The sequence below is a fragment of the Vespa velutina genome, chromosome 4 (assembly GCF_912470025.1).
Source record: "Vespa velutina chromosome 4, iVesVel2.1, whole genome shotgun sequence".
NCBI lineage: Eukaryota > Metazoa > Arthropoda > Insecta > Hymenoptera > Vespidae > Vespa > Vespa velutina.
Window position 1 is genome coordinate 6,755,546 of NC_062191.1, and position 27,644 is coordinate 6,783,189.

At 41.3% G+C, this 27,644-nt stretch overlaps 1 long non-coding RNA gene across 1 annotated transcript; it reads left to right on the forward strand.

The window, feature by feature from the left end:
* Positions 1-1,626: 1,626 nt before the first annotated feature.
* Positions 1,627-5,734, forward strand: LOC124948527. Its single transcript, XR_007100765.1, has 2 exons — positions 1,627-4,246; positions 5,536-5,734. It is a non-coding gene; the product is annotated as an uncharacterized LOC124948527 (long non-coding RNA).
* Positions 5,735-27,644: the final 21,910 nt, after the last annotated feature.

The window sequence follows — 27,644 nt, forward strand, 5'->3', positions numbered from 1 at the left end:
GTTAAGTGCTGCTGAGACCGGTCGCTGAGGCATTACCAACCTAATTTCTGCCAAATACCAGGCGTATGTCTGAGCTGCCGTTTCTCGGCATCTCCATGTAGCCTCGAGGATATTTTCATTCGATCCGTTAAAAGTGAGAGAGAGAGAGAGAGAGAGAGAGGGAGAGAGAGAGAGAGAGAGAGATACAGGGAAAAAGAGAGAACGAAAAAAAGAAAAGGCGAGACAGAAATCAATTTCGAATAATTTAAAAGGAAATATATTCTCAATGTAATCCCTTTTTCTCGCCGATTTCTCTTCATCTTTCCCTTTTTCCTTTCCCTTTCTTTTCATTTCATGTCGATGCAAAAGATGAAACGCATTTACACTGCATTCGTATATCGTTCTCCCATTCGAAACGCATTTCGATGTTTATGACGCGTCGGTAATGACTCACAAGTACCGTAACCGGCGAAGTCCCGATGAAATTACACGAGCGAAAAAGAAAAGTAAGAAGATGGAGATGCGATAAAATTGAAGATGTGTGGAATCATTTTAGAAATCATGTGCGTTCGTACGTTATCGAATATCATATAGAAATGCTTTTTTATGTATTTCAGTAAAATTTGTCGAGTCGAATTCGAAACAACGTAGATGTCGCATAAATTATATAAAATCAAATAATTCGATTAAAATTTGCATGATTATTTTAGTGACTTTTTCAAAACTTTTTTTTTTTTTTTTTTATCTACGATCGTTCCATTCACTTACGAATTCTCTCTCTCTTTCTCTCTCTCTCTTTTTTGTATATCATTAAATAATATAGTAGAAACGTGTCCTTCGTTCTTCCATATTTAAGAAGTTTAAAAGACAGAAAATAAATTCGCGGACCGGTTCCTATAAAATTTATGATTATACGTCCAATAGTTCTATAGAAATAGTGCTGAGAGTTTCACGAAGTCGAAACTGTCAACATAGTGTCGGCTAAAAATATTTGCACTTATTTAAGTTTAAATATTAAAAAGAAAATAATTTGCGAGAATAATAAAGATTGACCGATACTCACTCGACCCGTTCGTTTTGGATAACTATGGACATTCTCGCAAGAGAGACACTTCTCATTTGTCCTTTCGATCCGTCTTTTCACTTTTGTCCAGTTTTTTTCTTCCCTTTTACGATGTATTTTATAGTGCAGTCAGAGAACAACCAAGTTTCGCTTGTTTCCCTTCGTGTCGCTTCATATATTCTCATCGGAATAAGACCTCTTGCACTATTAGTCGGTGTGCCTTCTAACACATGTAACTTTTTGCGTTTCTGTCGTTGTATTTTTCTTTTCCTCTTCATTCTCCTTCACCTCAACCTCGTTGTCGTCTTCGTCGTTGTCGTTATTGGCTGCTATCTGTGCTTGCTAGATAAGGTCTCCTTCCCAGAAATTCAGTACCGTTTCTGAGAACATTACAGACTCTTGAATACCTCTTCGTTTTAGTGCGCTCGTAGTTATTCTTCTTTTCCCCTTTTACGCGACTTCATCGGCTTCTATTTTCAAAAGCAAGTAACGATTACCGTAGAAATAAATGTCGAGATGATCATTTTTAAAAAGAAAAGAAAATTTATTTATAAAGAGTTACATTTGATTCGAGATAGATGAGAAGAGATAGAAAATAGTTACGCAGACTTTATGCGCTAATGATATTTTTTTTTTCCTTTTTTTTTTTTTTTTCTTTCTTTTCCTTCTTTCAGTTGCTCCACGAGTTTTATTTCGAATATTCATTGGCATTCACGTTTTATATTATTTTTCATACCGATAGCTCAGTCACCGTTTAACGTTACCGACGTATTAATCTGTCGTAATAGCTTACCTTATATCGCAGTTGCAATTTATATAAATTTCTTTTTTCCATAATATCACGATAGATATGAAATTTTCTTCGTGCGTATATAAACTTACGATCCTACCTAGTTTTTTACAATCCTCTTAATGTCTCCATTCCGATGCAATTATAGGAATATTCCATCAAATTTATGCAGCGTTCGCGTCACGTCATCACGATATTTTTCCGCTCGTTATATTTCCTACAGCTGATATCATCGCCGTCGTCATTTTCTTTCATTTCTTATTCAGTTTGCATTTAATAATAAAACGTATAAAGTATACACATAGATTTGAGAAATTTTTTACGAGCTCGATTTCGTTATGTTACAATGAAAGTCGTTTAAATGAAAAATAATAGCGATCGAGAAAAGAAGAATTTCTTTTAAAAGAGAATAATTTATGAAGGTCCTTCGAAGAGAGTTTGGAAGATCAATGAGAAAGTGCGATTCGAACGGTATCGACCTTCGGTTAGAAAGAACAAAAGAGTATCGGCAGTGAGGTCACTTAGATATTGGCAAACGCGTGCCTTGCACGCAATAACGCTTTCTACGTTCCGGAACCATAAATAACATTCAGAAAGATCACTGAGACTAGATTAAAGCGATCCGTTACGTACGAAACACCGGTCGGAAAGAAAATTTGAATAATATCGAACATTAGCGAGCAGCGTAGCTTTACACGAAAGCCGCGAGGATAGTGCATCGAGTCGCATCGTTCTTATACCTCCATTCTACTTTTTTTCTTCTATCTTTCTTTTCCTTCTTTTTCTTATCCTCTCGTCGCCCTTCTCTCTTCCCTTCACCGCTGAGTGCCTCATGGTATCAGTGACACGGAAAACATGGCAGTTCGACGGCGCGCAGAGAGAAGTCGATGTAGCAGGAAAACAAGCGTAAGAGCGCAGGAACCGTGGAATATATTTATAGCCGCCTCGAGCTATTAAGATAATTTATCGGGGCCATTACCGAACAAACGAGAGCATTAATCTATTCTAGCTTCATAAAGAGAACTTCGTCGACGATTTTGTAGCCCGCGCGCCAAACGAGCACTTCGGAGTAAATTGATGGATCCCCCTGACCTGACGGAGGACCCTCCGTAAATTGCTCGTAAATTTTTATTTATTCCACCACAAATAAAAGTCTCCGTAACAGTGGAGAGAGAGAAGGAAAAAAGGGGGAGAAGAAGGGAGGAGGATGGTTCTTGGTCTCCTGCTAGGACGACTCTCACAAAGTGCACGCACGCACGCACACGTACAAATACACGCTCTCTCTCTCTCTGTCTCTCTCTCTCTTTCTCTTTTTTTTCTCGCTAGAGCTGTCTGGTGGAGTTCGTCGATCGCCGATCGCTAATAGAAGTCCGACGGTTCTCATCCATCGTGAGCCGTTGCGCCATTGCATGACACCTCGACTTTACGATTCTCCGATATTTATGTCGACCGTTGGGTCACCGTGTCTTCCGTTTGAAACGTACTTTATGCGATCCTTGCGCGTAGCAGCCGTCGTTTTAACGAACTTTACGAGCGAAATGTGCCTGGAATGTATAACTATAATATTATAACGCCGTTCTTAATCTCATAGTTCGTTGCCAAGATAATTTGGCGATGAAACGATGCGTCGGATTTTTTATTCGATGGAGGAAGGGGAAAAGGTGAGGCGAGAAAGAGGATCGCAATAAAATCATCATCCTTGATCTCTTTCTTAAGAGATTAGCTACCTAATCTTCTTAACGAAGTCGTCGAGAGCCAAACGTTTACCACTTTCTTAAGACACCTCTTGGAGTCGAGCATGTATTGGAAGGCAAAGATGGCCGACGAGGAAAGAAAAAAAGTGGAAAGCGACGCGACAGGTGATGGATCGTGGCATCGTCGTTAACGCGTTCGTGTCTTCGTCGTTCGTGTATTTGTCTTCGAAGTTAAATCCGTTACGCAGGAAGCTCGATTATTTCTCGACGTTCCGCGTGCAACATATACATGCATATAGATACCTATACATATAACGGATAACGAATAACGAAAGGAAGAGGAGCGACGAATCCGCGTAAGAGAGTCGTAGGCACGTAGGCAATACATCCGCCTACGGCGACTATCCGCAACACAACGCCGGAAAGGTTCGCGTTGAATCCCAGTGGCGTGACAGGCTGCCTACGCGCGGCTGTATCTGCATTGATCAAAGCAGCAATTACTGTCATCGTAATATTACTCGGGACGTTACTCACGTCGTGGGGGCAGCGCTCGGGAGAGAAAGAGGGAAGACAACTGCGATAGCAGCGCCACGACCGAACCGCGACGAAGCCGCGACGGAGCCGCGAAAAAGCCGCGGCAGCACCGCGACAATGCCACGTTGGCACCGCACCGATCGCAGCGCCAACTTCCAAGCTCCGACTTCCAGCAGCGTTTAAACGGTACGCCGTATGTGTAAGCCTTGGGCGTAGACCGGGTAATGATTTCCCGGAATCGCGTTTGATGTGGCGGGGCGTTATTGGTTTTCTCTGGAAGCACCGGCAATTTTTCACGCAGCTCGTTTCTGACCCCGACAATGATTTGCTGCCTCGCGTTTAAGAGCCGCACGGAACGACTGCAAAGCCACTATATCGTTCGTACTCTCTTTCTCTCTCTCTCTCTCTCTCTCTCTGTCTCTGTCTCTCTCTTCCTCCCTTCTTCGTGAATTTTTTTGACGTTTGTTTCTTTTTTTTGAAAATAAGATTATACTAGGCCGCCGATACAATAATTCTTTAATATTATTCCGATTGTAATTTTGGGCATCTCATAAATTTTAATGTTCTCGACAGAAGGTCATTTGTCAAAAGAATGTGTTATTAAGAAAGCTCTAGGTGACGTATAGATCTAAATCTATTAGTAATAGATTCGCTGAAAAATGTAATAATTTCGAGAACCCACATCTGTCGGGGTAGTTCGACGTGATTTACGATCTGGAAAACATAAATATCGCTTTCTTTCTGAGTCCATGGCCGTACACATTTGGAACGGTTTGTCCAATCTCCTGAAAACTAACCACTCGCATCTCGTGACTGGACTCGAAGCGAAATGGCGAATAATAGATCAGAATAGAAGGCACGGATGGAACATTGGAAGCTGCTGATGCTAGATGATAAATTTGATTTGGTCGGAATGGAAAGAAGAAAAATCCGTGAGGGACACGTGGTCGGTCAATATATGTCAAAGTATGGTTGAAGAGGAGTGGCTTTGCTTGCTCACCGTGTGGTTTCGTGAAATTCTTGCGGAGTAAGCTTGAAAGCTGCATCTAATAATGGAATGGTCGCATAGGGGTCAGATACGTAAAAACACACCAAAGATTTATGAAGCACCACGCTTTGCTCAGCGTGATGCTGCATGGGATCCCCTGGAAAGCTTAGTCCTCGCCCTGTTCGTTGTCTTCGTTGTCGTCGTTGTCGTCACAGGACGTCAATGGCAGGTTCTCTCCGGTTTCGGTTATGGACATGCGCCAACACAGGACTAAGAGAAATAATGTTACAAAAGCTGTCTTTTTTGAAAGACGAGATTCATGGTTACGAAACAGGCAGGGGGTACGAATTGATTTTTCTGAGTTTTCGGCCTGTCCTTTCAACCAAAGTATCCGCTATCCAACCGTTCAAATAGAGCAAACAAACGAAAAATGTCCCTTTTCCGATATTTTTCATGCTTAACATCATTTTATCCTCTTTTTTTGTAGATTTTACCTAAGGATGGCAACTTTGGAGATTTTCCTTCTTCGCATACAAAGGGAAAAATGGAAAAATTGTCTTTTGTTTGCACTGCGAAAACTAAGAAGCATTGTTCCAATTTAAAAACAACGATATGTCTACATACAAAGAATATAAAAAAATATTCGAGTTAAATAAATCACAAACACTTATTATTTTAGGACAATATTTCCAAAAGAGTAATAAATATTCCAACGGACCAAAAATCGTATATTTGCTTCTTTGGCAAATATTGAATTACAAGCTACTTTAATGAATATTAAATTACAAGATGAGAGACTTTGTTCGTATCGGAAATGTCTACCATATATTTTTTTTCGAATATCTTAGAAAGGAAGCAAAATTCTTAATCATCCTCGAGGTTTAACCTGACGACATAAACGTCCTTGTAAGAACGCGGATAGGATAGGAAGCAACCACCCCGAGGCGACGATATCTCCCAATCGACAGCGGCATTACAAGCACGAAACACGAGTTCTACTCTTGGACAACTTGCGAGGAAAGGAAAATAAAGACGGGGCGCGAAAACGAGCTTGTTAAGCGTACTTCCGCGAGCGGCATGCCGGAAGGCTGTGTGTCGAGTTCGCGTCAGCTTCCTGAGAACATTGTCCGGGAGTTATGCGTTGCCAGTGTAAGCCAGCGAGCGGTTGGATTCTTAAGATTCTAGAAAGGAGCCGAGCTCGGTCTTTCGCGCCGCCATTCGCGAAGGTATCCCATCGCGTGGGTTCGCTCATACCTGTGTTCGAGGAAGTCACGAAAATATGTGGGAGGTCTTTATTCCTAAGGAGAAGAAGAAGGAGGAGGAGGAGGAGGAGGAGGAGGAGGAGGAGGAGTAGGAGAAGGAGGACGATGCCATCGATGTCGACGACGAGGTCGACTAGAAAGAAAAGGAAGAAGATAAAAAAGAAGGAGAAAGAGGAGAAGAAGAAAAAGAAGAAATACGCTTTGCTTGTAGCCACGGGCACGAAGGCAAGAGATGCGCTCTCTCTTTCTCTCTTTATGTATAAAGCGCAGAGAGCTCCATCTATTTTCGCCTCTCCCTGTTCCAAGCAGAAGCGGGATGATTTATGCGAAGCGAGTGCCGCGGCTCCGCGCCGCGGGAGAATTCTCGCTTTCTGCTCTGCACCCAACCATGTCGCCAGGGTGGCGGACTGTGTCCCGGACTGTCTCCCTACGTTGTTTCTGAGCGCGCGCTCGAGCCAGCTCGCCCCACGCACACTAACTTCTCTTCTTTCTCGGCATCGGAGAGACGATTACGATGCATCTTTCTTAAATGACGTGCGACTACCGACCTTCGCTCTTTTTTCCATCTTCCTTCGCACTCTTTCTCTCTTTCTCTCTCTCTCTCTCTCTCTTTCTCTTTTGCTCGCTAGCTCACCTCCCTCTTTCTTTATTTTTTTTTTCTTTCCTCTTTCATACACAGGGGGAAAGGAAACTAATCAAAGAGCAACGGCGTAGTCTCTTCAAAGTTATACATATACTGAACGACACCCAGAGGGAGGATGATCTACGAAAAATATTTTTCTAGATGGGAAAAAATTCTTGGAAGTAGATTAACTGGGTAATTACATTTGTTAGAAATTTTGTTATTTTCGTTCGAAATCCAAGATTAATCCCGAACAATATGATTCAATGACAATGATTTTTTTTTTTATAATATAATATCAATTCCATGAAATGTTTACACGTGCAAAATGTGGATGACCTGTTTGTCGCAATAATGGATCATTCATTAATGTTTTACAAGGGATGTGCTAACGTAGGTACGTACGTGAGAGAGTTTAAAGTTTTCGTAGATGTGCGTGCGCGTGGCGCTTGTATCGTACCACGGGCTATCTTTGGAAAGAGAAGCGTTCTAAATTACCTTCGATGAGTAGACCGGTAACAAAGGCACGTGTTTTGCTTCTTCACTCCGGCTCCATTTATCTCCACGAGCACAATGCGGCCCGGATTTGACACATCTATCAGGACACAATGCTTGGCCCAACCCGCCCGATTCTTTACCTTTCTACCCTCCTTCCGCTTCTTCTTCTTCTTCTTCTTCTTCTTCTTCTTCTTCTCTCCTCTTCTCTTCTCTTCTACTTGCAAGAAAGACCTAACCTCACCGCGGGAATTATCTTCCTCGAGCCTGAAGGGAAAAGTGAGTGAGTGAGACAGAAAACATGACCGATATTCTTGACGATGTTTTCACCGTAATTGTCCCTTTTTTGTCAGCTACCCTCGACCATACGACATCAACGAAACAGTCCTCGAACAAACCATTTCTCGAATAAAGTAGTAATGACAGATATACTGTTACAAGTCGTGTTTACGTGCCAAAAATACTTTTATTATAGATATAAAATCTTATTTTGTATAATAAATAATCTTTACAGTTATATCATTTTGATTTAATACAGTTATATCATTTAGATGATAAATTATTTCGAATAATTGAACTAGATTTAAAGAACTGAATATATCATTCAGTTATACAGATATATGGTCGTTAAAATCTACCATATCTTCAAAAGTAGATGCAATATATACGTCTTTGTAAATCGGAATGTTCTTTGCTAAAGATACGAAGAAATATGATTAGAATGAACGAAACGATTGTATCCAAAGACATCGACTATTATAACGATGTCGAGGTAACTTTATCGAAAGGGTAGATGTAAAGATACTAACAGGGGAAGGTTCGTAAATTAACGGTCGTTCGGGCGCCCGTCGGGTCAAAGCAAGCCGCTAAGCCGGTGAATCGTCATTATCGCGCTCACGAGTGGTGACGCTGATAGATGCCGTCTCTAAATGATGATGGATGGCTCGTATAACTGTCGCAATATACAGCTACCCGACGTGCTTCGTATCTTGATTTACTATCCGTTCTTTCGCCATTTTGCAATTCCCCATACGCAAAAGTACGTCTGGCTCTGTCATTATCGTCGTTCGCTTCTTTCTTAATTAACTGCGACCTGTCACGAAGACGGAGTAAAGAGAAAAGAAAGAACGGGAGAGACGAAGAGAGAGAGAGAGAGAGAGAGAGAGAGAGAGAGAAAGAGAGAGAGAAATATTTGAGAAGCATGGTAGTGACGTCGATCAGATAAAATGAAAATCTCGAAGATAAAGTTGGACATGAAGAGGCGTTACGCATTTCTTGTCTTTTTTTTCTCCTGACTTAAAGAAGGTTATGCGTAGTCTCTGCGTGAGAATGTTGCAGCGACGTGCAAGTTGATCGGTAATATCGTCGACAAGTCGAACAAATACCAAGCAAGCTTTCTAGTTACAAGTTTTGCTTCGTTATTTCGTCTAAGTAGATATTTATTTCTGTCTCATTAAAAGGAAAAGCCTTACGTCAAGAAAATATCATGTCGAGAACAAACAAATTAAATAGAAATAACGTTTTCAAGCTCGTTGTCTCGTTTGCTGTTTGAATTTCAAAATAAACGATGAAACGTAATGCGTTCGACGGCGAAACGCGACAATTAACGTAGGAAAATTTATTCGAATGAAGACGTTAGCCAAGGAGACTTGGAAAATGAATGAAGTCGAAAGTTGTCGAGAGGAGAAACCACGTGAATTCGATTTCACGACGATATTTTGTTCGTCCCACGGCAGTTCAGCCAGATAGTGCGATTCGTCCCAGAAAGATGTATCGACGCGATCTTTTCTCGGATAAGATTGAAGAAAGCAAGAGAGAAAGAGAACGGTAGAGTTGTTGGACGAGCTAACGTCGTACGGTTTGTAATAAACGAGAGCTTTTTAGTCGAACGGCGTTGAGGGATCGAGCTGATCCGCGTATCGCGTGCAGATGCTTTCCTCCTTCCCTCCTTTTCTCTCCCTCTCTCTCTCTCTCTCTCTCTCTCTCTTTCTCACAGTCTCACACATCGGTCCCTTTCGTTTACCACGCTCCAACCACGAAACATCATTCATCATTCTGATGCATAGGCTTCCATAACACTCGACGGCGACCGGCCAGGCGACCGTGCCAACCCGCAGATATTTCCTTCTCGTGCCTGCTAAATTAACGCCTCGTCATTAGCAGCCTGCCGCTTCGAACCGATCCGCCCAAACTTCGTCCCACGCTTTGTCTCGAACTACCTTATTCTCCTTTCTCTTCATCCTTTTCTCCCTACATCATTCTCTCTCTCTCTCTCTCTCTCTCTCTCTCTCTCCTTCCATCTTTCTTTCTCTCTTTTTCTACCTTTTCTTCTTCTTATATTTATTTGTTTATTTATATTATACTTTTCTCTTTCATAATACTCCGATTTGGCTCAATCACCGAAGAAATTATTTCAAGGAAAGCCAGTTTTACGACGTTACCGCTTTTCCAAGAACACTATTTTACATCTTCCAAGAAAAATCATTTCTATCCACGCACGAGGAACTTATATAACATGGAATAATACTTTCGGCTGAACTAATTTAGGCGAATATCTTTTTACTATTACCTACGGATTAAAAGATTTTAATGAAAATATCATCAGCTATAAATAGAGTTTTTAACCTACCTGTTTTTTTCATGACAGAAATTCTATTATCGCTGTACGTAGTTCGTATACAACTTATTCTTTTTTTTTTTCGAATAAAAAGGATCAAAAAGTTTGGGTATTGAAATTGATTGATTTCAGAAAAATGGAGTTGATCGGTTTAACTTTTTAACAAGCAATCTGTTTCTGAAATCATTTGTACCGAATTATGATCATTAAAATCGTTTTTCGTACATAGCATCTTTGTTCACTAGGTGCCATTGGGGGTAGTTACTCTTTACCGATTTATCGGTTGCAATAATTTACCACAGAGGCGACTAAGCAAACTATGTAACAGTCCGGTGATCGATCGTGCTGTAGCGATACGTCGTCGTGGGATTAGCTGAAACGTCAAAATGGACTTACCGGTACTTATCTCTTCACCCCGAACTCAAGGATTACACTGGAAAAGAATATAAATGGGAATGTTCCTTTCCTTTCCACCGCATGCTTTCTCTTATCTGACGCGGTTATTTTTCTTCGAGCGCCACGAAGATGCATCGTCGGGCTTCCCGTCATAAAGAAGGACCGATTACGAATCTCGACGCGTCGTCGCATCCACGAGAAGGTTTAACAGCCGGAACGGACGTGAACGACTACGTAGAATCGAGTTGCATCTGGGTATGATGGTCTCTAGGAAAAAAGGAACGAAATGAAAGAAAAAGGCATAATCTTCATTTCTACTTGCATTTTATTGCATTAATTATAATAATTTTTATAATGATATATAGAAGTTTTTAAATATTAATCTTTTATAAATCTTGATTAAACACGAGAGGATGTCAGAAAGTTAAATGCACTCATATAAAAAAAAAAAAAAAAAAAAAAAAAAAAAGAAAAAAATGTTTGGAACATGTTTGATGTTTTGACGTCTGCATGATAAATGTTTAGATAAATTTGATGATTAATTAGAAAAAATAGATGTAGCATTTTACTATCAAAATAAAAATAATGGTTATAAATCTTCTTTTCTTTTCTTGTTTTTTTTTTTCTTTTTTTCTTTTTTTTTCTTATACGCAAGTGCAATTAACTTTATCAATGCGTCTTGTAATGAACACCAGGATCGAAACTCAAACGGCTATAAAATTTTTAAGTATCTAACTTAGGATGTTTAAAGGAAAGGGAACAACCGAAAGATAGATTCTCTCGCTAATGATTGTCGACGTTTGGTACTGCGATTAGCATCTTTTTCTTTTCTTCTTTCTCTTTCACTCTTTAGAAATTCTCGATGAGAGCAAGCGATTCGACATGGTCTCTGAACGAAGGAACGAACGAAGGTACACCGATCGATAACCGATCGATAGTTGATCGATCTTAAGAATCGATCTTGAGAAGGAAGGCTACGGTTCGAAAGCCTTGACCCTTGATTTTCCATCGAGCCGCTTTAACGTCAATCGCGCCGAGAGCGGAGAAACGCTCGCGCGTTCTCCGGCTGTCCTGATCGGATCCTCGGCCGTCCGTTCAGATTGGAATCTGGTCGGGGCTTAATGACGGCTCGAGACGGACAGGTATCGAAGCGGCAGAAGCAGAAGTCGGTGCAGGAGTTCTAGCAAAAGAGGGAGAGGGAGACGTGTCACATCAACGGTGCCGCGAGATCTACGGCCGCGGCTTTACCGACCGAGGACAGGGGATGAATTCTTTTCGTTTCGGTACCTCCTCCTCTTCCTGTTCTTCCTTCCTTCCACCAACTGTCCCGATCCGTTTCCGGATAACGACCGATGCCGATCCGCGACTTAACAAAGGTTGTTACCTGAACAAAATCGAAACAAAATCGAACAAGACCTTTTGGGCTATTTGAAATTTGGACAATTTTTTTCCTTGATTGGTAATTTCAAATTACATTAAATTCGGAATTACTTCGTCATTATTTCATTTTATATTTTTTTAATTAATTTATTAATATTTCCTACAAATTTATTGAAAATAGATAGATATGTTAATCCAATGTGATTACTTCTAAGTAATAAGAAATAAGATTTGTAATAATGATATAGTACTGTTCGTGATGTTTCATCAATTACTTAACTTCTTAAAATAACGAAACGAAATAAACCGATCTACCAAATGTAGTTGTCGATAAATTTTCAACGCAACTGGTTAGCTCTGATGGTCGACATTCTTTGAACTAGTTAACGATACCATTGCTAAGCTTAGAACTTCTTTAGATAGCACGAGCGTAACGTTACTCAAACTTGTAGACGGTAGAATTCGTGTAAACGCTATTTCTTCAACGAGTCTGTTAAATAGGACTGCTGACAAAATTACTTAAGGTTAAATGATCCTCTCAACGCGTCGCGGTAAATCGTATTACCTTTTTTGTATCACGACATTGTAGAATGTAGCAAGAAACAGATTAGAGAGTGTGAGAATGAGAAAGAGAGAGTAAGACAGAGAGAGAGAGAGAGAGAGAGAGAGAGAGAGAGAGAGAGAAGAGGCGATAAAATCATTAGACAAGCTCGATACCTAGCACCTACCGGCGCTTTTCTATTTTTGCGCGACGAGAGAGGATGGTGGTGTCTACGTCAATCCGTTTGCTGTGGCTTTACTCCTTCCACGAAACACGTTCGTAAGGACTCGTAAAGAAAGAGCCGAGTCCAAAGGCGCGAGACAAAGAGGATGAGAAGTAAAAAGAGAGAGAAAGAGAGAAAGAGAGAGGAAGAAAGGGAATAATATTTATTATCGTCTGCAAGGAAGGGAATGGACTGAGCGTTGTGTATACGCGTATATAAATTAACGAGACGCGAGACGGCAATAGATAGCGGCCTTAAATAGTAAATAGAGAATTCCAGTAGCCAGACGGGAGGTAGAGTGGATCAAAGGGCGCCGACTTACGTTCGAAACTCCAACCGAAGCTCAGCCCTCTTCTTTCTCTTCTATAGGATAGAGAGAGAGAGAGAGAAAGAGAGAGAGAAAGAGAGAGAGTTCGGAGGAAAGAAGAGGTAATAGATTGCCTCTTTCTGACTTTTATCGTAGCAGAAAAAGCTTGTCAGATCCAACGTTCTGGAGTCCCGCGCTCTTTATTACGCGCGCTATGCTGTATAGAGGCGTTCCTCCTCCGTAGAATCCGAGGAGACGAGAAGTAGTCGTCGCGTGTTCATACGAGGAAGAGAGAGAGAGAGAGAGAGAGAGAAAGAAATCGTGCCGGAAAAGGGCTTCCACGTAAAATGAGTTACGGAAATACTTGGACCATGGAAGTATCCAACGTTGGAAGTATCTACCACTGATTTTAGAAAAAGTCCTTTCTAACTGTCTTGAATACTCACAAGCGAAAGAAAACGTGTGACACTATCACTTGTGATCTGTTTCGAATTTTTATCAGACCATAAATACGTGTTACCGATTTGTATTATTATTTCATTCTTTCCTTTTCTTTCTCTTTCTTTTTTTCTTTTCTTTATTTACTTATGATTCTATCATTTTTCACTATATGTGTTCAATTACGATTTGTGATCTTTTAAATATGTAGATATACCAATCATAATCTCGCGGAATTATTACGAGTGATTTTTCGATAAGAGGAGTAAAATTTTCAAAGTAACTCTGACGAGCATCTAATTAGCGTCAGTAGTAACCTGTCATTAAGTTGGGATCGATCAACGATATGCAGTAGCTATCTTAAATCCTCGCCTGTGCTATTTCCATACATCGCTCATTATCATTCTAAACGTCCCGTCATTCCATGGTCTCGGTTGTTCTCATCGTCGTCGTTCTCGTTGTCGTCGTTGTCGTTGTCGTCGTCTTGGATGAGCGAAATCGCGAAAGGCTACGAAGATAAAAGGGGACCCGACGGCATCCTCGAAGCGTCCTCTTGAAGCCTTCATGGGCCCCGAACGGGAACAATCGGTTGATTGCTGACCGTTGGACGTCAGTGAAACGGAGATTTCAAGATATTCCATAAATGTAAGATCTTCGAGAATGACCGGAGGTTGGCTTGGCACTGGCCGCGAAGTGAAAAGGAGGAAAAGAGAAGAAGAAAGAAGGAATAAGAAGGAAAGAGAGAGAGAGAGAGAGAGAGAGAGAGAGAGAGAGAAAGAGAAAGAGATAGAGGACGAGCACGTAGCACGAGGGGGCCATCAATCCTCGCGGGACGTAGACGAACAGCCGTGGTCCACGGCAAAGCTGCCGACATCAGTCGTCGTCGTCGTCGTCGTCTCCGTCGTCTTCGTCGTCTTCGTCGTCTCCGTCTTCTTCTCTGTTCTTCGCAATGCGTAAGAGACAACGAGAAAGAGAGAAAGAGAAAAGAGACGCGTAGACGCGCCGGTAGAAGCCGCTACTTAGCAAGCAGGCATGTGTCTTAAAACCCGATGGAGTCTGGGTTTCGTTCCCCTCCTCGAAGGATATCAAAGGGCCGCGCCTCCTTTGGAATTCACCAGTTGTTAACATTTAACAGTGATGCCTCTCCGCAATTTTTGTCGCGCATCGTTGACATTTCTCCATGGCTTCCCCCTTCTCGCGGACTTCTCAGTCTCTAACGAAACGATTTAAATCAACGTGAACCGACGGCAAAGACTTCGCTGCTCTTCTCCCTTCTCTCTCATTCTCTCATTCATTTTTCCCTACGTACTTTCGTGACTTTCGTACTCGATTACGTTCATCACGCTACTAAATTTTTCTTCATTTTTTTCTTTCTGTCTGTCTCTTTCTCTCTCTCTCTCTCTCTCTCTCTCTCTCTCTCTCTCTCTCTCTGTTGCATAATATTTCATTTTTGAAAGTCGTCGTCAATTTGTATTGTTTTCATGTTAAAATTAAATTTTAAATAAATATAGAAAGGCTCGAGGTTACGATCTTTTTTAATCGTTTTTTTTTTTATGAAATCCATAATCACTTTTTCCCGTTTTCTATTTTTTTTTCTTGCTTTCTCTTGTCTTCCTTCCTCGCCCACGGTGATAAATATTCGAGCACGGCAGATCGACGTACGCGGAATGGGATGTTAAAGCGGGAAAGATTTAGCGCTTTTAAAATTACGAACCATTCCCTCCGGGGGTCTCGGTAACTAGAACCGAGAGACTCGTCCGTCTCGCATGGAGGTAAAACGCAAGGAGGAAAGGTTACAAGGGTAACTTGTGAATCCTCTGGCTCTCGTAACGTTTTCGCGAAGACAAGCAGGAGTTGCAGAGGTGGACCCGACGTCTTTACGACGAGTATTCGTCTCTATAAAACTGTCTCGCACTCTTCCCGCGTATTCTCCCTTTATTCGCCAAACTCCACCAGACTACAAGCGACTACGCTGTGATACAATGTCGACGCGAAAGGAGGAAAAGCGCGAATACTTACTCTCGCGATGTCTTCCATGTAGAAACGAGAAGAAAAGGACAATGTGAGGGTACATATGTTACCAGAAAGTAAGAATTATAAACTTTATTTGACAATTTATCTTACAAAGGTTGACGTACTTGCGACAACATTTTCACCGATCTTTAAAGTAAATCCTTAAAGTTTTTCGAAGATTCAACTACTTAAAAGATTAATTGTAAAATGGTCAAAGACGTGAATTTTCTTCATATTGAATTTTTATCTAATCAGATTCTTTTTTTTTTTTTTAAGTGTTAAACGATACACTACGTATCGCTATTATATATACTTATTATACATGTAAATAAACGTTGTTTTTATAAAAATTATAGATGAAAAGTTAGTTCAAAAACTTTTTCGCACGACGACTATTTACATCTTAAAAATTACACCGAACGTGTGACATAAAAAAAAAATTAAGAGAAAGGGCAGATGCTACGTGCATATATTGTCATGCAACTACAATACTTATAAGAGAGGAACTCTAACGTAAACTAAAAAAATCCACTAAGAAAGTATTGTATAGTTTTTAAAATCCTTTTATTCCTTCTTCTTCACGCTTTTTATTCATCGCTATATTATATAATCTTGAATTAAGTTTTTAAAAATGTGTCAGAAGTTTTATTACTAATTCCAATTTAATTCATTATTGTTCTAGATTAACAAAATTTTTCTACAGATCACGTTCATTTTTCTTCAAGAAATAAGATTCTTAGAAACATATCTATGTTCTAAAGAAAAATCGATGGAGGTTAAACGCAAATCTCGAAAAGCTACGGTACGAAGAGCATCTGGCTGCTTTGCGAGTATCCAAGCTCGTTTGTGGTTCTTTTTAGTAAGTTTTACGGTTTTAGTAAGATTTACGAGTTTTGGCCGCGATGAGACCACTAGCCTTTAACGTCATTAGCGAGTAGAAGTTTTTTCAAACGCGAACGTTCTCTTACTCTCGCTTCTGAACCCGTACCGGATCCATCCTTTCTGTCAACCGAGAAGAATCGTTGGCGAGGCCATTCGTGAGATGCTCGTGCGCATGCCATCATGGTATGCGAGTTCTCGGTTAAGTTCGGATATAAGACGCGCGCGTTAGAAAAAGTTTAATCGGCTTCCCAATGACACGGAACACGTCTTCGAAGGGATAGAAGGACTGGTGTATCCGGTTCGCCAAGAATACGCGCGTCGGAAGAACATTAGAGCGTCGTATTTCTCGTAAGTCCGTCGAAGAAGAATTTATAGAACATTGGTACGAAAGGTTTATGAACGAAGGATATTCCACTTCAATGAGAGGACTTTTTTTTCTCTCAAACGAGATAACTTTTGATAATTTTGAAATGAAATAACTTATGATAATTTTGAATATGTCCCCAAAACGATTACTTGTTTGATATATCGACGAAATTATCTTTGAATCATTGATAATAGAATAATTAATTTTGAGAAAAATCAAAATTGTTTCTATCTAACATTATTCCTTTCTAAATGTCTAAGCCTATAGAGAAATATTTACGTATTGACTTTCAAAACGAATTTCTGACATTTATATGGCGTATGTACGTCATTTATTTCTTTATCTCATATCTTTTGTTTTTTAAGAATGAAGAAGTGTTATTGGAGTGTTTGATAAATCATGTAATAATAAAGTTTAAAAATAGGTTTTGGTAGTATCTTCGAGTATGTTTTTGTACTTTAGTTGAAAGGGCATTGCCGCTGTAAATTATTAGCGTTGGAGAATAGAAGCAGCTGTTTGACCAAGACCAGTTATTTTGATTTATTACGTGTTGATGGAATTGGACTAATACGACAGTTCTATTTTTAACTTAAGAAGAACGACGTTTCATAGTACGATTTTTGTTTTCGAACTCATTATATATATATATATATATATATATATATATATATATATATATATATACACGTACAAAACATACATACATCTTAGGTCGTAAAACTATTATGATAATGGATGTGAAATTAAGATTATAATTTACAATTTTTATTTCGAAAAAATAATAAAGAATATTTATTTGTTTCAGTCATTTTAAATTTAAAATTATAATTCTTTATAAATAGGCAATCAATATTAACATACCAGTAAATTTTAGATCGGTAGGAAAATATAGAACTTTCATCTATCACACATTATTTTATTCGTACAAAGAAATATGTATATGTATATGATTATGTGTCACAAATTTTGATGTTGATTGAAGATTTGACACATTTTCGCAAGCTGATTGACGAGTTTGCGATAATTTCAACTGTCAAAGAATGATTTTCAATTTGTTATTCTGATAACGATTATACATAATAAAAAATCAATATTTACGCATAGCTTATCGTTCTGTTATTTCATAAATTTTATAGTTTAAACGATTATTTTTATATGTTCGGAACTATTATATTGGATTATCGGATACATAAAAATATTATTTCTTTTTTCGATATTCCATTTTACTTGTTATAAAAAACCATAAGACAAAATACATGTGAATGATTTAATCTTATATTAATTTATTGATCTTTCGTTACTCACCCTTCTTTTTTTTATTTTTCATGTCGCATTCAATATTTGGTCAACGATGATATTCGCTTTCTGGACATCTTTAAAGACATCATAAATCGTTTCGGAGCTTATTGGATTTTAAGAATACATTTCCAGCTGAACATAGAAATGCTGTTAGACTATTCTAATATCAACGGTGATTTCAACGCTGATATGTGATTACCATCTTCATCGTTCTTGTATTTTTGCGTTGATGATGTCCATCTATTTCATGTTTGCGAGCGTGAGCAAATTTGTGATGAACGAAAGTAAGAATAAAGGGAAGGAGAGAGAGAGAGGGAGAGAGAAAGAGAAAGTGACAGACAGACGGACAGACAGGCAGGCAGACATACTGAAAGGCAGAAAGACAGAGAAAGAAAAAGAAAAAGAGGGAGAAAGAGAGAGAGAGAGAGAGAAGGCGAATAAGAGAAACGTGTTGAAAGAAAAGAGAGGGTAGAAAAAGAAATAGCGGGACGGAGAAAGACATTTGCGTGACAGATAAACCTAAAAAGCGGAAGGATATTAATCAGGCGCTCGTTTTCACCTCGTTCAGACATGACTTATTTGTGGTCAGTATTCATTCCTTCGTATAAAAGACTGAAGTTTCACCTTTCTCGTCGTTCAGGACGACATGATATCTCTGCTTTTCGATTTCGAACGACATCGAATAAATTCATGGAATGTCTTTTAAAGGACAAATTTCTGGATATGTCAAGTTATTGAATTTTTATCGATAATATTAAGAATGTATGATCTCGCTTATTCATAGTAAATCTATTCAAAATAGAATATTGACAGTTTTTTTTTTTTTTCTTTTGCAAAATAACGTTACATATTGTATAATACAAATGTGATTTGTGAAGCGACAGAATATCGATCAATTAAAATCTTACTCTATAACGTGAGATTAATAGGTTCAATTATGTTCCAATTAGCGGGATTATATATGATATGGGTCACTATATTCCGGGTTGATGAAATGAAATATGTAGGAAAAAATAAAACATATGTATATAATGTCGACGTGGAAATCTACAAATATCAAAACCCATTGATTAAAGGTATAATCATACGTTTATATAATATAAATCAAAATAGTCTTGTATCATTGATCATATTGGGCTATAAAAGGATAATCCTAAAACAAATGGAATATAATATTTTCTAACGAATGGTACAATTTAACGTAATGCCACAATCAAGAATTTCTATTTTTTCGATCGTTAATGGTAACGAAAAGTTAAGGCATAGGCGTAGAATCTGTGGTCCCTTGGATTTGCGTGGAAACTAAGATTGCAGCTTAAAACGTGGCTCGAACTGCAGAACTCTCTCAGAGTCCGCACGTCGGCTGCACGTCGCGCGCGCTAAATATAAAAGCACCTCGCGGGCACGCACCGGCAGCACCGCCTAGCGTTCCGTGCCTACGCCATCTTGCATGGAAGAGTCATTTGCGTTGGCCCGGCCCACAGAGGGCAGCCTGGCTCCGCCTCCGGTTGCCCGCTTGTACATAAGCAGAACCATCTTTATTACCCGCAGGCACTAACCGTAAAGGAATCGGAGACTTGCTCTTGCGAGAGGGCGAAAGAGGTACCTAGAAGAGAAAGAAAGAGAGAGACAGAGAGAAAGAGATAGATGGAGAGGACAGTGAAGGGGCAGGGGGCAGGAAAGCAGAGAAAGAGACAGATAGAGAGAGGGAAGAGTTGGAAGAGAGAGAACTGGACCGGTCTTACACACAGAGGCGCCGCACTTCGTGTAGAGAGACGAGGAATACGAAAAGGGGGACAGTACGTCTCTCCTCTTCGTGTTTCTTCGAGATCGACCGCTCGTTTCGGGGATCGGCCGAAGAATTATGGTATAAAGTGGTAGGGCATGACGGTGCCGTAGGCATAGTTTGTCTTTATAACGTCTGCGTGGCCGCGGCGGAACATCAAACGAGCCGCTGATGGCTCAAAGTGCCTGACCGGGATATAAATCCACGGCCCACCTCAGCTCGTCCGCCCAGGACGAGTCTCTCCCTTTCTCCTTCTTGTTCTCATCCTCTTTCTCCTCTTTTTCCTTCCACTCCTTCATCTCACCCCTCCACACCCTTCTTTCTATCCAGCAGCCTCTCCCCTATATCGCCGTGCTCCTTCACGACTCTTTACGAAGGAACACACGCTGTCCTTTCTTTCCTGTCCTCCACCACAGATCCGATCCTTCCGTTCTTCTTTGACGCTCTCCGCCACCCGGTGTCTTCGATCTTCGTTCTCGGCATTCGTGCTTCTCATATCGAGACCTTGTGGAACTTTGTCTATGTCTTCTTCTTCAATGCTGTGCTCGTTTTGTGAATTTTTCTTGGTGAGATAAGGAGTATCGTTGATCCGTTTTTGAGTTGCCTTTACTTAAATTAGTGATTGGCAATGGTGAAACTTATAGTTCATTGATATTACACTTGCTCAGATTTTGTGTTGGCAGGATAAGATCAATGTTCTCTTTTGACAGGTTTGATTGACAATTAGTTTTCATAAAACAATGCTACTATGATAATTTGCATATCAAATAATAGAATTTTTTTCGACATTTTGAAATACTTCGATGGACAAAATATCAAAGTTTCCTTTTTGATACGTATATATTTATCTAGATGGATTCTTGTGTAGCGCTTAATGCAGAGATAAAAGGTGAAGGTTGCGAAGCGATGTCAGTAATCAGAAGGGCGCGGTGTTAGAAGGACATGCGGCAGTTTTGTCGCGGAAGATATCGGACAAATGGGGTTGTTCCGTAGACAGGCGGGTTATCTCGGTCGGTCGTCGAGTAGCCACCCTACTAAATCACTCGCTTCGAGTCCACGACCTCTGCCGCCGTTATCCCTAACAACGTTTATGGCCAGAGCTTTGATGTAGTCCTGTACTTTCTAACATTTCAAAAGTCGGCCGGTATAATTGATGTTCCCCTTCATGACATGATCGATTACTTCGCTTTATTTTTCCTTCATTAGCGCGGATACACATTGATGTATCGACTGAAAAACGTGAGAAACGTGAATTTAAATGTAGAGAAAGTTTTAAAGGAAGACATGACGAGAGGAATATAATCAGGTACATATAAATAGGTACAAAGAAAAACTTTATTTTCTTTATATTTTCATGTGGTGCAACCCAATTTTAGCAATATAAAATTGTGGGAAAGGAAATAATAGAATCTTATCAATTTTATAAGGAATAATTACATTTATAAATACAACATTATTGTATCGTAATAATAGAAGAACAGATGTCGAATCCAGCATTGAAGTTTTTTTTTAATAAAACCAATAAATGCTTTACTAGCTGCCTTTTCCGAAACGTAAACTTCCTAAGAGGGCTTGGCAGTGAAAGCACATGCGAGCAAAGCGAGCAGTTTGTAAATAAATTCGTAACGCTTTTCTACATCGAAGAAAAGGCCAAACGGAAATGATAGAGCTATAGAAAGAAAGAGAGAGAGAGAGAGAGAGAGAGAGAGAGAGAGAGAGAAAATGAAAGATCGAAAAAGGGAACCGGTATGTAGCTGTGGTCGATCTCAACGAGAAGACTGAGGGACGAAAGGCGGATGGCGAAATAAGGGGGGAAAGTCTTTGGTCGTATAGAAAGAAAGAAGGAGAGAGAATACACGATGTTTCCGTAGCAGAGCTGGCTTGTTTACCGGCAGACACTATTGGCTTCTCATTCGAGTCTCGGAATTGCGAGCGTGCTCACATTCACGAAGCATAAAGGGAGGGATATTGCTTCCCTTTGTGCACGCGCGAACCCCGTTTCCTTAATTTATTTATCTTTGTCAGCGGGCGGCGGCTGCTGCTGCAGCCTTACGCCACTCTCTCTGTCTCCTCTATCTTTCTCTCCTGTCCTTACATTATTCCTGCCGTTGGATGGTTTACGTTGAGCCAGCCCGATTCCGAGCCTTTGAGAATTGACTTCGACTCGCCGCCAGCGTCGACCCTCACGAAAGGCAAATTCTTCCCTTCAAATACTCTCTCCGGAGTCTTTCTTATAATTTCGAACGACGTTTGCATTCAGAATTCATTTTGACGTCGATCGTCAGCAGAGCCATTGAAAGAAATTATTTTGGCAGCTGGTTTTACGAGATTCACAATGTCCAGAGTGATTGGATTTTGAGAAAATTACATTTCGATTATCATTTATTTTTCGCTTGTCATATCGAAAAGATAGACGTCAAGCGTAGATTTGCTAAACTTGAATATAGTAATATAGTTAAAAGATCATCTTAATCAGAATCTATATGTAAATTTTAACTCCCTATATAATCTAGAGATACAAATTTATTTTGACAAATGGTCGTTGTTATCTGTATCGTTGAAATAAGTATTGTCTTACCGGATATCTACGATAATATATTTAAGCTTCTTAAACGACGACAGCTCCGTTCGTGTCACGTTCATAACTATTATATCGAATAATCGATCTTTGGAACATTCGACGGACCCACGGTATTCTATTCTTCAATACCCTATTATACTCTCATATTTATCAAACGCACGTCGTTTCGTGGCTGAAGAACCAAAAAAGCAAGCTGCAAGCATTGACGGAAACGCTTATTGCGTCCGCAAACAGCTTCGTCACCGGGATAGAAATTAATCAACTAGAAGGACGGGACCGAGATTATCAGCTTTCGCTTCAACACTGCGGTTTTGTCCGGCCGAGATCCCTGAAGGCCGAGATCTCTGCCAGTCTCTTCCCCTTGCTAGCATTAGGAAGTTGGATGGCGTTGGCGGAGCTAGAATGGATTGTTGCCCTCGGGGGTGTAGGTGGATAGGAACGAATTGAGAAAGGGTGGGTTTCTCTATCTATCTATCTATCTCTTTCTCTCTCTCTCTCTCTCCCTCTCTCTCTCTCTCTCTCTCTCTCTCTCTCTTTCATTCCCTTCTTCATTCTCCCACGTTGTCCGCCTTACTTTTATCCTGCCTAGCTCGTAAAGCGATCGAGCGTTTATTCGCCATACTACCGAGGACAAAGTGGCCTGCGCTCCTTGTCGACTGCCACTATTTGTCTCCCGGACAAGGAAACCTAAAACTGTGACTATCCTTTTCGGTATAATACAAACGTTATGAATGATGAACGGGGCTCGCGACGAGCAGTTTAAGATGATTTTCGTCGACACATCAGAAATTTCCAGATTTGTAACAGACACCTAATCACCTGGTACGTCGAATTCCACGAGAATCATATATTTTGGAGCGATGTAATTTTAGAAATACATTCTGTGGATTACGTGATACAGGCGAAATAACTTAACTCTTATTGTCTATTAATTCAATCAACAACAACGAAAGATATTGGACTATGCTGCGGAATCAAGTAAATGGATTTTAAGTATCATCTAACATGAGTTGGAAGTTGGTCGAGGATCGATGGCAAGAAGGTAATCGCTTCGTTTGACGGTCGAATCGATGGGAGTGACTAATCGCGAGTCGGAACCGCTCTTCATCCTCAGGGCGGACAAGGAGACAAACGAAGCACCTCTAATTACCGGTATCACTCTAGCGCACTTCTTCGCGAGCATTTATCACCAAGGATGTACCTACCGGCGAAAGTCGAAAGAAGAAGGAGGATCCGAGGAGGATGAGGAGGACGAGGACGAGAAGGAAAGTAGGAGGAGGAGCCGACGCTTCGACTTTCGGATCTCTCTCCCTCTTTCTCTCTCTCTCTCTCTCTCTCTCTCTCTCTCTCTTTCTCTTGCTCTTTCTGTTTCTCTCTTGGTTGCTTGCTTGCTTGCTCGCTCGCTCCCTGGCAAGCTGGATTGGTATCGGAGCGATATATCTCGGGATTGGCTTCGCAGTGGCGGATAGTCCGCATCGAAGCAACGATAGGGGAAAGGGGTGCCACCTTGATAAACGAGCTCATAAATAACGGTAACGTCTCCACCGAAAACTCGGCCGGGTAAATGTATATCCGGGCCCCGGGAGAGGTGTAGCGGAACGCACGGAACACCGAGAGAGGAACAGGGGCGTGCTCGTTCGTGCGCGCGCAACTCGCGCAAGACGGTGGCGCCGTCAAGCGGCAGCAAATGTAGACCGAGCTCCTTCGTGAACTGTGCGGCGGGGAGCGCGGCTAATTTAAGATCCTATTGAGATATTTATGGGATCATAAAGCGGAACTGGCTGCTTCTATCGCCGGCAGCCATGCGTGAGTCGCGCGACCAACAGCCAAGCGGTAGTTTGTATCTTTGTTTATAACCGACGTACCAACGACCAAGTCGAGAGCCGTCCAAAGCGTACGCTTTATTTCGGTACGCTCGATCAAATAAGTCCGAGCCGCCGACGAGGATGCGCTCGGCCCGAATTTATTGGCTCGCGCTGAACTTAAATCGCGTGGGCAGCATCTAACGCGCCTTTACTTCCACCATTCTTTTTTATTCTTCTTTTTGTCGGATCCCTCTTTCTCGATTTGCTTCGGATTATATCGCGAGATGGTGCTTTTCCATGCGGGATGCGCGATTTCTGAAGTCCATACAGCGAAACGTCAACAAATGAACGCATGCACTGGTTAGTGTTTAGGAGAGTTATCGAAGCGCAGCTGTACTCGACAAACTTTCCTCCTTGGTAATCCTACGAAAAAGCTAACGTATGACTCGACGATCGTAAAAACGTTCAATTTATTTCTCTTTCGGGGATCGTAAATTATTCCTCGATGTTTCACCGTTTAAAGGGATATTCCCGCGAAGAAAATTTTTCTCTGAGAAAAGTTCAAGTTTTAGTCGAGGCGAATTAAGAACCTGAGAAGGAGATCGTTGAGCCACGATAGAGACTCAAAAGTTTGCTCACGAAGGCTCACAGTCGTCCGATTTTCGGAACTCATCTAAATAATTCTAAACAGTCCCTCTGGCGAAGTTCTTTTAAGCATTTCGCTTCTTATCGAGATGCTTACCACGGTTCCTCGAAGGAAGGTCGGAGAGCGTTAACGTCGGACGCGCTATTTCGGTTCGCGCCGTATCCGCTCGTAAAAGTCGCCCAAGGCGTGGGCATCCATCCTAATTAACAACCATGGAACCAGGTAGGGGACCATCTGATACCACAGCGAGTATAATCCGCTCGTTACGAACACGAAGGCCACACGGAGAAACGCTCGACTCTCTACACACTTCTGACTCGGCTTGCGATAGATTTTGCGTCTTCCTTTCTTCGAGAGTTACCTTCGTAATCTATCGCTACGCTATAATTCATGCATTCTGTTGCCCCTTGTCCCAAGCTTTCTGTTTCTCTCTCTCTCTCTCTCTCTCTCCCTGTCTTTATCTATCTCTCTCTTTTTTTCTACAAAGTATCAATTGACCGATGATCTCCAACATCAATAAAATCAATTAATAATAGACATAAAAGAGAGACGATGGTTAAAAAGGTGCAACAAATGTATTTTTAAAAGGGTCTTCTTGCAAGAGTTTAAAGTTCGATCGCGTGCGAGGGGAACGAACGAGATGAGCGAGGTGGGACGCGCGGACGTGGCAGATAAATAAGACGCATCGCTTTGGGAGTCGTAGCATCGAGATACGTACGAAGGGGAAGATCAATGCGACGTCGCTGTCGGCTCGAATATATACGAGGGATTTTCACGAGTCTCGCTTCGCGTTACGCTCACCCAGGAACATCGGCTCTCTCGGCTGTTTTAAATCAGTATCAATCGTAATTTTTAATCCGTGGCAGATCGACGTGCCGATGCCGAAAAGAATAACGAGCTGGTGAGAAAGGGAGAAAGCGAGATAGGAGAAGATAGGAAGAGATAGGGAGAGATAAAAAGGGATGGAACGAGAAGTTCTACCTCGACTAGAATAAAATCGTAAGACTTATCCGTAATAAATCAAGTATCCTCTATTCGAACGTCCGTTGGCAGGCATGTAACGGAACGAAGTATGGCGGCGGTAGTCGATGGTGGCTCTACCTATCGGCCCGTCGTAGAAAGTAATCCCGTAAGTCGTAAAACGTGTCAGAATGTCCAACAAACACCTACTCATTAGCTCAGGTAGGCCGGACCGCGCGGCGTGCGGAGCGCTAAGATTGCACAAACACGCATTAACTCGGTGTGGGTAAGTTATGGTTCGGGAGAGAGCATAATTCACTCGAGCGAAGAAAGTGTGGGTTTACCTTCTTCGAGCTGTTCGTGTGAGGGCTCCGACTCCTCGTTATTTTATCGGGTGCCGGCCGGCACGTACGTCTCGGAGCTAATTGAAATCCACGTTCTTAAATTCGGGTAGACTTCGTCCGCATGCGGGAGACTTATTCTTCTCGCGTTGGACGTCGCCACCGTCGCAGCCGAGAAAAGAAGAAGAAGAAGAGAGAGAGAGAGAGAGTGAGAGAGAGAGAGAGAGAGAAAGAGAGAAACTTTTGCGAGAAGCCAAGCTCGGTCAAGAGGATTAAGGACGATATCCCAGGGATCTTCGTTTTTCGCTCGGGCTCGCCACCGACGTGACGTACCTCCGCACGGTTCGTCCCTGCGATACATTAATGGCATCGAACCGAGGAAAGATTTATCTTCAGGGATATACAACGGTCCGAGAGCTCGAAGTGAGACCTTATAAGCGATACGTGATAACGATTGGTATAATCGTCGATAAAACCGTCCGAGAGAATTATTCCTTGGTTATTTTAAAACGAACGATGTTTGTTGCATCTACCATATTAATTAAATTCTTTCTTATTTCGTTGATCGATTTGAATTTTAATTCTTTAAAAGAACAATTTAAAGATGTCGTCTAATCGTGAGAAAAGAAAAGATATATTTTAAGTTTTTTTTTTTTTTATAAACTAATAATCGTTTCACTAAGAATAACGACCCGACTCCAACGACCTCTTGAACTGTAAATAAAATGAATGAAAAAAAAAAAGAAAAAAAAAAAAAAGAGAAATATCTTTCGCAAATCGTCTAGACTATATTCGCTTATTAAATTTCAAGAAGTCGTGCCTCTAAAGTCCTTATCTCTACCGACTTGTGCCAAGGGGGATCGTGTAACGAGCGGAATGATTTGCGTCGAACCGCACGATCGATCTATCTTCCGGATCGAGTTTTGTTCGAGAGAGGAGAGTGCAACGGCTTCGCGCTGTGTTCAACGGCACGATACATACCTATACAGAAAGATCTGCTGCTGTTGCTGCTTTCTCTACCCACACGTCTTCGCGGTCTTCTTCGTGGTGCCTCTTCCGGTTCTTCTCGCGCTTGCGCGTGCGCCTACACGGAGAACGGTAGAGCGAGACGCGTACGTGTATAGCCCAGGAAGGCGTGCAAGAGTTCCTCTCGCCTCCTTCTCGTCTCCCCCTTGCTCTGCCGCAGCAACAGCAGCCGCCTCTCGTACGAAGAGAACCGATAGACATCTTCGCCGACTCTCCCGCCGCCGTCTAACTAATTGGCTACTGAATTACTGGGCGACATGACCAGTTATTGCTTCGTGCCTCACCTCGGTCGAGTATATCGGAGCTTGAATCTTGCGGTTCGAAGAGCCATAGAGCCAATGTCTCTCTCTTTCTCTCTCTCTCTCGCTTTCTCTCTCTCTCTCTTTCTCTCTCTTTTTCTTTCTCTCTTTCTCCCTTATTCTCTATCTTTATCTCGCTTGCTCGCTCCTTTTCGTACTTAGCCGTTTCTCTCCACTATCTGCACCTCTCTTTCTCTTTCTCGTTACGGGTTAATGACAACTCGTAATACAGCGACGCTCGTGAAACCTCCACTCGTAATGGCCTGGGAGTGCTCCCCTTTGGAACGACATACATATTTATCTAGGTGCG